We start from the raw sequence: 14,719 nt of genomic DNA on the forward strand, positions 1-14,719 counted from the left end.
GGAGTCATTGAATATTTTTAAGGCACAGGTAGATAGATTCTTGTTAGGCAAGGGAATCAACGGTTATCGGGGTAGATGGGAATGCAGAATTCAAAACACAAGCAGATCAGCCATGATCTTATTGTATGGCGGAGCAGGCGTGAGAGGCCAAATGGCCTACTCCTGTTCCTGTTTCTTATGTTTCAATGAGCATCCTCAGCTCTCTGGAGTAAAGAATTCTAAACAGTCACAAGCCTCTGAGTGAAGAAATTTCATCTCAGTCATAAATGATCGACCACTTATCCCAAGACTGTGTCCCTTTGTGGTTTTGTATCATCAGCAAACTTGGATACATTACCCCAGGTCTTTTCATCTAAGTCATTAATATGGATTGTAAATAGCTGAGGCCCCAGGACTGATTCTTGCGGCACTCTATTAATTACTGCTTGCCAAACTTGAAAAGGCCCCTTTATCCCTATTGTGCGCTGTGAGACTCAGCTCAGGCTTTCTAATTCTGCATTCTCCAGGCATTTCAATTTGCTGACTGACCAGTTCCACTGGGCTGATCTCAACAGGCCACAGTTGACTGTCATTCCATGTCCTCTCAGGGTTAGAGGGGGTAAAATCATTCAGAATTTTTGATCGTTATCCAGCGAATCTTGCTGGAACTGTCTGTGCACATCGGGAGGGCAATTTGAAACCCATGCATTTTATTGGCCACTTGGGCAAAGTGGCAACTTTGGGACTGACACCCATAAAGAGTAATGGCAAATAGTCTGTTGCATAATCTGCTCTTGCATATGAGGAATCATACAATTCCAAAGCACTGACTGCACTCTTTTAACTCACTCAGGTGGCTTTTGATTTCAGATGTGAGCTAGATAATAGAGGGGATCACAACTGAGCCAGATCTTGTTCCCACCCACTACCTGCATGTTCTAACATGAGTTGTTCGTTAGCAGTTGCCAGCAGAAACCTTGGATGATTTTTATTTTCCCTCGTTTGGGGTCATTGAGCTCCCAACTGCTGCTCTGTTTGAGGTGAGCTAACTCAGCAGTCTGAGACCTTCTGGTCTGTGTAGCTCATCTGATTGCAAGGCATTCATTTCATTTACTTAGCCATTATAACTCACTGCTCTTACTTCATGGACAATATTGTTGGCTAAATATTTTACACAACATTACTGTTCTTTTAACCAAATGAATAAAAATTGGACCATGTAAGTTATTAGTGGTAGAAATTGTGAAGCAGTTTTCCAACGTACGCTGTAAATATCTTTATCACTTTCCTCCGTATTTCTTTGCTAAACCTTGGTGTATTACCAGCTTATCCTGTGCACCAAGTACAGGCATTCACAGCTGGTGTGCAAAATCTATTAGTTTTCTGTAACGGAAATCACATACTTTTCAAAACAACAACAGCATGTTGTCGGGAATATTGTTTGGGCACAAAATGGAAAGTAATTTTTCAACCATTTACTGTATCGTTGAGTTTTCTCCTTTTAGATTTAATGGAAAATTGACTTTATCTAGTATTTTCTATTCACGAACTGACAAACACCTGGGTAAGGCACAAAATCACTCACCAACTCATGCAGCAGTGCTCAGTAATCAGCAACTCCTTACCCATCTTCAGTCTTTCCTTACCTTCTGCAATCTAGAGTTTTTAAGCTCCAGCTTGGCTTCACATAATGACTACTTCCTGATTTACCTCATCCCTTTTACTCTTGCTGACTTTTCAGTGTCCTACATAATGAGCCTTGGCTCTTCAGTAGAAGCAAATGACTTCACCGCCTTTCCTGTCAACCTTGAGCTGTAGTCAGGAAAGCTTTGACCTGGCTACCGAAACAATCATACAACAATAGAAGGAAATGGACCAGGATTAGGGTGTTTAGTCAATTAAACCATTGCTGTCAGCAGGCCATGTGTGACTGGTACTGTTGTATAATTTCTTCAGTGTCTTTAATCTCATGAGCTAAGTTATATTTTGTCAATCTCCCACTTGTTTTCAAAACTTCCAAAAAAAAAAATCCTATAAAATTTCTCCTTGATCTCCCAACATAATCAGGCAAAACCTTGAGTATAATTGGTGCAACAACACTACGATTCATCCTATTGTCTATCACATTTCACAGACATGGTGCATTGGTATGGAGAATTTAGATGAGAGAAGCAAAGATAACCAATAGAGATAAAATTGATAACAGAGATAAAAAAATTCCATTAAGTAAGGACAGATCTGTTCCATTCTATAAAAACTTGTACATGTATGACTATGTAGACAGTGCAAAGTCTTATGGGAATTTAGCCAATTAACACCCTAAATTGAGCCAGTGCAGGCACAATGGGCTAAATGGCCTCCTTCTGTGCTGTAATCATTCTGTGATTCTGTGAAATAGCTCTCTTATCCCCAATATAGACTGTGGAAAAAGCAGAGTAAAGGGCAAGGAGGTGAAAAATCCCTAAGATGTGTACAGGAGAAGGTTCTTAATATGTTTCTAGCCCGCTGATGAAAGAAGCAGTGCTAAATCCAGTTCTGGTGAATTAAGTTGGGCAAGTGGAGGGCGTTGCAATGGGAAAACATCTAAATAATCGTGATCATAATATAATTAAGTTGAAAGTAGTTATGGAAAGGGACAAAGAAAAATCAAAGGTGAAAATACCCAACTGGAAGAAAACCCGTTTCAGTGATTTAAGAAGGGATTGAACACAGGTGAACTGGAAACAAACATTGGTCAAGAAAACAGCAAATGTGCAACGGTTGGCCTTCAAGATTGAGGTTCTTTGGCTACAAACCAAATATATTTTCGTGGGGAGGAAAGAGGAAGCATCCAGAGTTTAGAACGCCATGGATGACAAAGAAAATAAGGGCTAACATAGAACTGAAAGGAGGTTTATAACAAATGGCAGGTACAGAATACAGCCGAAAATCAGTTAGAATATAGAGTGCAGGGGAGGGAAATTGAAAAAAGGATATAAGGGTGAAGAGAGAGTATGAGAAAAGATTAGCAGGGAACACGAAAGGGAACTTGAAAAACTTTTATAAACACATTAAAAGCACAAGGATAATTAAAAGAATGGTGGGGCTGGTTAGGGACAGAAAAATAAATGTTTTTGAGGCAGAGGGATGTGATTGGGGTTCTGAGTATTTTGGATCTGTCTTCAAAAATGATGAGGGTGAAGTTAATGTCGAAGTAGGAGAGGTTGGGGGGGAGTAAAGATATTCAATGATATTGAAAAATTGAAATTGGATAGAAAGAAGGTACTAGATAGGTTGACATCACTCAGAATTAACATGTTCCCCAGTCCAAATAGGATGCATCCTAGATTGCTGAAGGAAGCTAGGGTGGAGATAGCAGAAGCTCTGACCACAATCTTTCAATCCTCCTTCAATCTGGGAGTTTTGTCAGAGGACTGGAGGATTGTAAATGTTTCATCCCGATTCAGAAGTGGGGAGGGATTACCCTAGTAACTACAGGCCAGTCTAATGTCAGTGGTGGGAAAACTATTAGAAATGGTTAGCAAGGACAAAATAAATTCTCACCTGAAGAAGTACAAGTTAATAAGGAACAGTTAACATGGATTTATAAAGGCAAATTGTGTCTGACTAATCTGATTCAGTTCTTTGATGAAGTAATAGAGAGGATTAATAAACGTAATGCAGTAAATGTTGTATATATGGGTTTTCAAAAGGCACTTGATAATGTATCACATAATAGACTTGGCATTAAAGGGATGCTGGTAACTTGGGTACACAATTGGCTAAAGGGTTGGAAAGCAGAGAATAGTGGTGAAAGGATGTTTTCTTGACTGGGGAGAAGTGTGCAGTTGGAGTGCTCCAGGAGTCACTATAGGGACCATTGCGTTTCTGGCTACATATAAATGACCTGGGCTAGGCAGAGGACAATTTCCAAGTTTGTGGATAATACAAACTAGGCAATGTAGTAAATAATGAACAGGATATTAGTAGAATTCAGGAGGATTTTTTTTTATTCATTCATAGGATGTGGGCTTTGCTGGCTGGGCAAGCGTTTATTGCCCATCCCTAGTTGCCCTTGAGAAGGTGGTGGTGAACTGCCTTCTTGAACCGCTGCAGTCCATGTGGCGTGGGTATACCCACAGTGCTGTTAGAAAGGGAGCTCCAGGATTTTGACCCAGCGACAGTGAAGGAATGGCGATATATTTCCAAGACAGGATGGTGAGTGACTTGAAGGGGAACTTCTAGGTGGCAGTGTTCTCATCTATCTGCTGCCCTTGTCCATCTAGATGGTAGTGGTTGTGGGTTTGGAAGTTGCTGTTGAAGGAGCCTTGGTGAATTCCTGCAGTGCGTCTTGTAGATGGTACACACTGCTGCTACTGTGCATTGGTGGTGGAGGGAGTGACTGTTTGTGGATCTGGTGCCAATCAAGCGGGCTGCTTTGTCCTGGATGGTTTCAAGCTCCTTGAGTGTTGTGGGAGCTGCACTCATCCAGTCCTGACTTGTGCCTTGTAGATGGTGGACAGGCCTTGGGGAGTCAGGAGGTGAGTTATTCACTGCAGGATTCCTAGCTTCTGACCTGCTCTTGTAGCCACAGTATTTATATGGCTAGTCCAGTTCAGTTTCTAGTCAATGGTAACCCCCAGGATGTTGATAGTGGGGGATTCAGTGATGGTCATACCATTGAACATCAAGGGGCAATGATTAGATTCTCTCTTGTTGGAGATGGTTATTGCCTGACACTTGTGTGGCGCAAGTGCTACTTGCCACTTGTCAGCCCAAGCCTGGATATTGTCCAGGTCTTGCTGCATTTGGACATGGAGTGCTTCAGTATCTGAGGAGTTGCGAATGGTGCTGAACATTGTGCAATCATCAGCGAACATCCCCACTTCTGACCATATGATGGAAGGAAGGTCATTGATGCAGCTGCTGAAGGTGATTGGGCCGAGGACTCTACCCTGAGGAACTCCTGCAGTGATGTCCTGGAGCTAAGATGACTGACCTCCAACAATCACAACCATCTCCCTTTGTGCTAGGCATGACTTCAACCAGCGGAGAGTTTTCCCCCTGATTCCCATTGACTCCAGTTTTGCTCGGGCTCCTTGATGCCACATTCTGTCAAATGCTGCCTTGATATCAAGGGCAGTCACTCTCACCTCACCTCGGAGGTCAGCTCTTTTGTCCATGTTTGAACCAAGGCTGTAATGAGGTCAGGAGCTGAGTGGCCTGGCGGAACCTAAACTGGGCGTCAATGAGCAGGTTATTGTTAAGGAAGTGCCACTTGATAGCAGTGTTGATGACCCCTTCCATTACTTTACTGATGGCCGAGAGTTGACTGATGGGGCGGCAATTGGCTGGGTTGGATTTTCCTTGCTTTTTGTGTACTGGATATGCCTGGGCGATTTTCCACATTGCCGGGTAGATGCCAGTGTTGTAGCTGTACTGCAACAGCTTGGTTAGGGACGCAGCAAGTTCTGGAACACAAGTCTTCAGTACTATTGCCGGAATATTGTCAGGACCCATGTCCTTTGCAGTATCCAGTGCCTTCAGCCATTTCTTGATTCACTCATGTGGAATGAATCGAATTGGCTGAAGACTGGCATTTGTGATGCTGGGGACCTCTGGAGGAGGCCAAGATGGATCATTCACTCGGCACTTTTGGCTGAAGATTGTAGCAAATGCTTCAGCCTTATCTTTTGCACTGATGTGATGGGCTCCCCCATCATTGAGGATGGGGATATTTGTGGAGCCTCCTCCTCCAGTGAGTTGTTTAATTGTCCAGTACCATTCATGACTGGATGTGGCAGGACCGCAGAGCTTGGATCTGATCCATTGGTTGTGGGATCGCTTAGCCCTGTCTATCACTTGCTGCTTATGCTCTTTGGCACGCAAGTAATCCTGTGTTATAGCTTCACCAGGTTAACACATTTTTAGGTATGTCTGGTGCTGCTCCTGGCATGCTCTCCTGCACTCTTCATTGAACTAGGGTTGTTCCCCTAGCTTGATGGCAATGGTAGAGTGGGGGATATGCCGGGCCATGAGGGTACAGATTGTGTTCGAACACAATTCTTCTGCTGATGGCCCACAGTGTCCCATGGATGCCCAGTCTTGAGTTGCTAGGTCTGTTCGAAATCTATCCCATTTAGCGCGGCGGTAGTGCCACACAACATGATGGAGGGTACCCTCAATGTGAAGGCGGGTGGTGATGTACTGGCAATGTCATTGGGCTAGTAACTCAGAGACCCATGGGCTCAAATCCCACCACCGCAGCTGGTGGAATTTAAATTCAATTAACAAAATCTGGAATTGAAAGGCAGTCTCAGTAATGGTGACCATGAAACTATCATTGATTGTTGTAAAATACCCATCTGGTTCACCAATGCCCTTTAGAGAAGGATATATGCCATCCTTACCTGGCCTGGTCTGCAATATGCTTGACTCTTAGGGATGGACAACAGATGCTTGCCATGCCAGCGACACCCACTTCCCATGAAATAATTTTAAAAAGTACCCTTTCGATTATACTCTGCCTCTCTGTATTGTTCCTACCAAAGTGCATCAACTCACATGTAATCCATTAAATTGCATCTGCAATGTAGCTGCCCATTTCACTAGTCTGTCCATAGGGTGTCGTTTGTGACTTTAAGAGCCATTTTGGTACTGTGGCAGGATTGGAAACACGATTGGAAATATATGACATACCTCTGGAAAATTTGTGGGGACATGATATGGTGCACTAGAAATCTAATTTCTTATATTCCCAAGCCTGATCCACTGGTCCACTAACCTCAGCCTTCCGTGTGTACAGCATTCTGCGTCACATTCTGGACTTCTGTAAGCTCCTTGCACTCACTGTGAGCAAACACTTCGGAAAGAATTTTTCAGCAGCCTTTTGGCACCTTGCAAACATTACAGCTTGCTTGAAAACACGAAGGAAGGAAACCTGTTGCCTAGAAGGTCTATTTAATGAGAAGATTTCGCATTGCCAGAGGCTAAAAGAGTAGAGTGAATGCCTTGGCTGAATAGCTATTCTGATTTTGCTGAAAGGAGTAAAATTGAACTGTTAAATTTACAGTTTTTAGCAGGTTAAGGTCTTTGTTATCATAGCAGACAGTGGAATTTATATGAACACGCTGATACATTCATTACCAGCGTTATAGCCCGATTTTAGCACAGTTAACTAGACTCTGTGTAGGTACAGAAAGGTAAATAATGCTCAAGCAACAGTTGCCCAACAAGAGTCAATGCCTGAAGGAGAAGAGAAGATATAAAGGAGACCATTTGTTTCTAAATAAAAGTGATGAAGAAGAATGTTAGGTAGTAGATTTTTATGTGTTCTGTATGCCAGAAGTTGTTCAAAACCCAGAGATTCTCTTCAAATGGGTGTCTGGGTTCTGCATCTTTCTCAAGTTGTTTATTAGTCACTTTTCCTCAGGAGTCACAGCTACACGCCACCTCCCTGTCTTGGGACTGCTACTTCTGTTTACAGCTACTCAGTCACAGGTGTGCTAGTGCTTTGTGCCTGGGATAAATGAGTGAGAAGAGAAATCAGTGCAGAACTCTAATTGGACCGTGAAATTACCTCTCGAACAAAATTCTGTTGTGAGTTAATTAGCATTTATGTGACTTATTGTTTTGGATTGGGTCCTGCCAAGAGAAGCAGTTGTTGACATACCTTTTAACTAACCTGACTAATTAACCCAAGTTCAAGGCGGCATAATGAAAGAACGCCCAACAAACATTGGCTTGAGCTGTGTATTTACTGCATTTGCCATCCATATTTTCCTACCCTGGGCTGCTAATTTTTGGCAAGAGCAAGAGTGCACACCGTAACAATTCTGTGATTCTGAAATGGACTCGATCATAGTTTGAATGCAAAAGTTTGCTTCGCTGATTAAAATGTTCATCGCAAAGCTTTGGAAGTTCAGTAATTAATGCCTCCGCAATTTGAACCACAGGTGTAAGTGGAAAATGTAGATTTACAATCCATACCGTGCAACCCGGTTAACACCTTTGAAATGTTTAGGCTGCCCATTTAGAAACCATGCTGCTCATTCTAAAATCAAATGGATCTACTGCATTTATCTTATGAGAGCAAAGTCTCACGTATGTGATTCTTCTTTTCCAAGTAATTTCAGCACTTTGTCTATTGGCAAAGAGGAGTGTGTGGAAACGGGGTTTGAACCACAGTTCTAGTGGAGTTCTGATGAGAAGCTCCAAGGAAACTCATCCCATGAGCATTGATGCAAGAGATCCACCAGTGTTCTAAATATTTACGGAATGGGAACTTTCTGCCTTATCGGAGTTTCTTTATGCTGACTCCAAGATTTTTTGTTCCTTTGGTTTTATTAGTTAGAAATGTGCCAAGTCTGCAATAAAGTGAATATTCTGTTTCAAAAAGTATAAAAAGCCTGACTCTTTTGCTTGGATGCACAGTGGGTCAGGGCTGTAAGCGGTCCTTTTTACCTTGGCCAATCCTCTGGGATCACAGTTCTCTGACAGATTTCCCTATAGCTTAATGTATGTTTTAGAGAGTGCTGGTTAAGTAGAATGGAAATCTAAGATGAACACTGCCACTAAAAGTACTCCCCTACTTGGCATATTTTCTTTTTTGTGATCTGCTATTTTGTATCTCCACTCCCTGATCAGTTACTAAGGGCCAGAATTTGCTGGAAAAATAATGGCGAATTTAATGTTATTGGTTATTGGTGTGTACGTTTTTTGGAAATTTTTGACAAGGAAAAGACACACAGCTCACTACAAATTACTGGAAGATTTGTTCTGCTCCACTGTTAACTACCCAAAAACGGCAGCTCACCCTCGCCCTCCCTGTCAGTTCTAAGAAATAGCTGCCAATTAAGTTCACCGCAGAAAGTAGGGGTTCGTACCGAATGACATAGGGCCATTGTAAGTCATTTGTTTTATCTTCCTGCAATGTCAGTCAACCCCTCTGGCCCAGAAAGGGATAAACTATGCAGTCTCACTCCTGCAAACAGTAAATTGTTCTTCGAGGTTTTGCTTTTTAAAACTTAAATTTTAAGTGTTTCAATTTTTTTCTTATTTTTCCTTTCTTTCTCTCTCTTTTTCTCTCCCTCTGCCCTTTCTTTCCCTCTCTTAATTTCTCTTTCTATATCCTAATTCACTCTATTTTCTTCTCAGTTGTTCCTCTTCCTTTCTCAATCCTTAAATCTCATTGGTGGAGGAGATAGATTGTTGGTTCTCCAATATCCTAGGTGCCCTGCTTGCCTTGCCACACTGATATCAGCTTGAATGTCCAGCAATTTGGGTGCAAAGATTTTTAAAGTTGAAAGGTGAAGGAAAACGTCTAGCTAACAAGGCACACAGCAAGGAACTCCATTCCAGCCAATTGTGGACCATTGTTTTTGAAGCATCCTAGGACACAGTCATTCATCACAGCAGTGCTTTGAACTTGCCTGGGTGCCATCTTGGAGGTGCCTTAGCCTCAGACTTAATCTTATTTGTGTAAGCAGCAATCTGTAGAACTAACATGGTATCTGTAAATTCTGTCAAATAAATCACATTTCTCTCTGATAAACCCATGCATATCTTCCCCGTGAAGTTGGGGAGAAAATGTGGGGTGACAAAATAACATCAACTTGCTTTGCAATAGCACCCTTAAAATAGAAAAACTTCCCAAAATGCTTTGCAGAGGCAAAACCAAAAAATGGATGCCAAACCACATTGGCAGATAACCAAATTTGGGTTTTGAAGAAGAGGGAGGCAGAGAGGTGGAGTGGTTTCGTGAAGGAATTTCAAGGTGTGGCATGGCTAAAAGCATCGTCATTCATAATAAAATTTAAAAAAGACTTACATTTATTTAGCACCTTTCATGACCACCGACATCCCAAAGCACTTCATAACTAATTAAGTACTTTTGAAATGCAACAGCCAATTTGTGCCCAGCAAGCTCCCACAAACAGCAATGTGATAACGACCCAGATCATCTGTTTTTGTGATGTTAGTTGAGGGATGAATGTTGTCCCCCTGACTGGGGAGAACTCATCTGGCCTTCGAGATAGTGCCATGTGATCTTTTACATTCACCTGAGAGGGCAGATGAGGGCTTTAGTTCAATGACTCACCCAAAAGCTGGCACTGACAGCATAGCAATCCTTTAGTACTGCACTGGAGTGACAACTTTGATTTTTGTGCTGAAATCCTGGAGTGGGAATTGAATCTAGAACCTTCTGACTCAGAGGTGTGAGTGCTACCAACTGACCCACAGCTGAAACTGTAATGTGGTAGAATATGCACAAGAAGCCAGATTAATAGAACTGAGAGCTCAATATGGGTGGTTTAGGGCTGGAGAAGGTTACAGAAATCGGGATGGACAAGGCAATGAAACGATTTAAATACCAGAATGTGGTGTTTGGGGATCGGATGTAGATCAAAGAGGACAAGAACGCTGGCTTGTGTGATATAACAATTTGGATGAGCTGAAGTTTATGGAGGATGGAGATGAGGGGACCCAACCAGATGAACATTAAACTAGTTGAGTCTGGAGGTGATAAAGGACATGGATGAGAGAATCAGTGACAGATGGACTGAAATAGGTTCAGAGGTGGGTAGTGTTATGGTAGTGTTTGCAGTAGACAGGATATGGGGGTCAGTAATTGAGTTTTAGAATTTAATAGAGTGTAGAGGTTGAGGAACATCTGATGTAACCATTGTCTCTCTCCCCCCCCCCCACCCACTCAATGTTTAGCTGGAGGAAACTGGCTCAGTGGATGTCAGACATGCTGCAAATAATGTGAATGAGGCGGGTGCTTTAACAATCAAGTTTTCATAGAATAGCATTAGAAACCTAAATTGCTGTTTGCACATTGATAACAGGTACTGATGATGGTTGTCTTTTAAGTTGGAAGAAAATGATGGATTTTAACAATCAACTTTTCATAGAATAGTATTATAAACCTAAATTGCTGTTCGCACATCGATAACAGGTACTGATGATGGTTGTCATTTGAGTTCAAAGAATATGATGGATGTCCAGACTGATCAGTGAGGTAAGTTACTCGTCGCATGATTCCTAGCCTCTGACCTGCTCTTGCAGCCACAGTATTTATATGGCTAGTTCAGTTCAGTTTCTGGTCAATGGTAATCCCCAAAGTGTTGATAGTGGGGGATTCAGTGATGGTAATGCCATTGAACATCAAGGGGCAATGGTTGGATTCTCTTTTGTTGGAGATGATCATTGCCTGACACTTGTGTGGCACAACTGTTAATTGCCACTTGTCAGCCCAAGCCTGGATATTGTCCAGGACTTCCTGCATTTAGATATGGACTGCTTCAGTATTTGAGGAATTGTGAATGGTGCTGAACATTGTGCAATCATCAGCGAACATCCTCACTTCTGACCTTACGATGGAAGGAAGGTCATTGATGCAGCTGCTGAAGATGCTTGGGCCAAGGACTCTACCCTGAGGAACTCCTGCAGTGATGCCCTGGAGCTGAGTTGACTGACCTCCAACAACCACAACTATTTTCTTCTTTTGTGCTGGTATGACTCTAACCAGTGGAGAGTTTTCCCCTTGATTCCCATTGACTCCAGTTTTGCTAGAGCTCCTTGATGCCATGCTCGGTCAAATGCGGCCTTGATGTCAAGGGCAGTCGCTCCCACCTCACTTTAGGAGTTCAGCTCTTTTGTCCATGTTTGAACCAGGGCTATGATGAGGCTAGGAGCTGAGTGGCCCTGGCGGAACCTAAGCTGGGCGTCAGTGAGCAGGTTATTGCTAAGCAAGTGCCACTTGATAACACTGTTGATAACTCCTACCATTACTGTACTGATGATATAGAGTAGACTGATGGGGCGTTAATTGGCCAGGTTGAATTTGTCCTACTTTTTGTGTACAGGACATACAGGACAGGGCAATTTTCCACACAGCCGGGTAGATGCCAGTGTTGTAGCTGTACTGCAACAGCTTGGCTAGGGGCGCAGCAAGTTCTGGAGCACAAGTCTTCTGTACTATTGGCGGACTATTGTCAAGACCCATAGCCGTTGCAGTATCCAGTGCCTTCAGAAGTCAATTTGTGATTTCACGTGGAGTGAATCGAATTGGCTGACAACTGGCATCTGTGATACTGGGGACCTCCGGAGGACGCCAAGATGGACCATCCACTCGGCACTCCTGACTGAAGTTTCTTGCAAATGCTTCAACATTATCTTTTGCACTGATGTGCTGGGCTCCCCCATCATTGAGGATGGGGATATTTGTGGAGCCTTCTCCTCCAGTGAGTTGTTTAATTGTCCACCACCATTCACAACTGGATGTGGCAGGACTGCAGAGCTTAGATCTGATCCGTTGGTTGTGGGATCGCTTAGCCCTGTCTATCACTTGCTGCTTATGCTGTTTGGCACGCAAGTAGTCCTCTTGTGTTATAGTTTCACCGCGTTGACACCTCATTTTTTTAGGTATGTCTGGTGCTGCCCCTGGCATGCCCTCCTGCACTCTTCATTGAACCAGGGTTGATCTCCTGGCTTGATGGTAATTGTAGAGCTGGGGATATGCTGGGCCATGAGGTTACTCATTGTGCTCGATTACAATTCTGCTGCTGGTGATGGCCCACAACGCCTCATGGATGCCCAGTCTTGAGTTGCTAGATCTGTTCGAAATCTATCCCATTTAGCACGGTGGTAGTGCCACACATGATGGAGGGCACCCTCAATGTGAAGGCAGGACTTCGTCTCCACAACGACAGTGCGGTGGTCACTCTTACCAATACTGTCATAGACTAATGCATCTGCGGCAGACAGGTTGGTGAGGATGAGGTCAAGTATGTTTTTCCCTCTTGTTGGTTCCCTCACCACTCGCTGCAGACCCAGTCTCGCAGCTATGTCATTTAGGACTCAGCCAGCTCAGTCAGTTGTGGTGCTACCGAGGCACTCTTGATGATGGATGTTGAAATCCCCCATCCAGGGTACATTCTGCGCCTTTGTCACCCTTAGTGCTTCCTCCAAGTGGTGTTCAACATGGAGGAGCACTGATTCATCGGCTGAGGGAGGGCGGCATATGGTAATCAGCAAGAAGTTTCCTTGCCCATGTTTGACCTGATGCCATGAGACTTCTTAGGGACCGGAGTCGATGTTGAGGACTCCCAGGGCAACCCCCCCCAGACTGTATACCACTGTGCCGCCACCTCTGCAGAGATGGTGATGGTCCGGGACATTATCTGTAAGGTATGATTCCGTGAGTATGACTATGTCAGTCTGTTGCTTGACTAGCCTGTGAGACAGCTCTCCGAATTTTGACCCTAGCCCCCAGAAGTTATTAAGGAGGACTTTGCAGGGTCGACAGGACTGAGATTGCTGTTGTCGTTTTCGGTGCTGAGGTCGATGCCGAGCGGTCCGCCCGGTTTCATTTCTTTTTTTGTGACTTTGTAGTGGTTTGATGCAACTGAGTGGCTTGCACAGCCATTTCAGAGTCATCCACTTTGCTGTGGGTCTGGAGTCACATGTAGGCCAGACCATGTAAGGACGACAGATTTCCTTCCCGAAAGGGCATTACAACAATCAATTCATGGTCATCATTCATGGTCCACCATCTGCCGTGGTAGGATTCGAACTTCTGTGTCCCCAAAGCATTACCCTGGGCCTCTGGATTATTAGTTCAGCGACAATACCGCTATGTCATCGCCTCCTCCTGGATAGAGCAAAAAGTATGCATGTAATAATGTGTGCTGCACAAACTGTAAACAGAGAGGAGAGTGCAAAAAATGGTTAACAGCACTTTGTGTTGTGCATGCGTGCGTGTGTGTATGCAAATGCAGAATTCAGTATGTTGACTTACTTCGGAGCTGTATAGAATCTTGTGTTGAAACATTCAACCATTCAGTCTGGGAAGACTGAGTTTGCATGTGTTTGCTAATGTCATTTGTGGAAGCAAATAGGAGTGTTACAGTGAGCCTCAGTATCCCTGTGTTAGATGGGGAAAATAGCCAACTGAAATTAACATTCCTGATCAACTTCAGCTGAAAGCACCCCCCTTCTTCACATGTAGTGAATGAGAACAGGACCAAATCAAGTAGACGTTTGACACAGTGCTTGTCCACTCCTTGTCCACTTGAAGCTGGTAATGAAGTACTGCCTGTGAAACCATACTTAGCTTGAGTTACTGACCTTAAGGGAGAGGAAAAAATCAGAGAATGTAAAATGTTGGGAAATAGAGATAGTTTAAGTAAGTTATATGTGTATTTGTGTGTGTTCGGAATAAGGCATATCTTTAAGTTTAAGTTCAATTTATATTTTTTTTCTATTTGTGGGTTAAAAGGTAAAACCTGGGATCTAATTTATGAGTGGAGACAGCAAGTCTAAAGCTCTGTTTGTATACCTGCATTTCTAATGAGTTTTATGACCCTTGAAATGGAGAGCTGTGTTATGGGGGTGGGAGGGGTGGAGTGTGGGGGGCAGTGGTTTTGGAAAGTTAAAACAAGGTTAAAAAAAAACTGTGCTGTTGCCTAGCAACAGGGGCCCAAAGAGGGGCACACACCCACCCACACACACACACACACACACACACCCCTCCCCCCTAGAAAAGCTGTTTCAGTTCAGTTGAGGCCAAGACTCCAGGAGGACAGCAGAGGGACAGATAGTAAGTCCCAAACTAAAGTTGCAGCCAGCTGCTAAGAGAAGCTGGACAGGAGAAGAAACTGCAGAAGCAGGTTCCATAAACTAAAGAAGAAGGTCCCAAAAACCAGGGAAATGGAACATGGAAGATCCGAGAAGGCTAGTCAGAGGACAAGGACAG

At 43.5% G+C, this 14,719-nt stretch overlaps 2 protein-coding genes across 4 annotated transcripts in view; one reads left to right on the forward strand and one right to left on the reverse strand.

Moving 5' to 3' along the window:
• Positions 1 to 1,733, reverse strand: part of LOC144670178 (leucine-rich repeat transmembrane protein FLRT1-like) — a 274,775-nt gene extending 273,042 nt beyond the window's left edge. Inside the window, exon 1 of the mRNA XM_078532654.1 lies at positions 1,565 to 1,733. The gene's annotated coding sequence lies outside the window, so the exon portion shown is untranslated. The remainder of the gene's footprint in view (positions 1 to 1,564) is intronic.
• LOC144670180 (ADP-ribose glycohydrolase MACROD1-like) overlaps positions 1 to 14,719 on the forward strand; it is an 886,999-nt gene that overhangs the window by 319,503 nt on the left and 552,777 nt on the right. The gene's annotated exons all lie outside the window — the stretch shown is intronic.

The sequence above is a fragment of the Cetorhinus maximus genome, chromosome 31, assembly GCF_964194155.1.
Source record: "Cetorhinus maximus chromosome 31, sCetMax3.hap1.1, whole genome shotgun sequence".
NCBI lineage: Eukaryota > Metazoa > Chordata > Chondrichthyes > Lamniformes > Cetorhinidae > Cetorhinus > Cetorhinus maximus.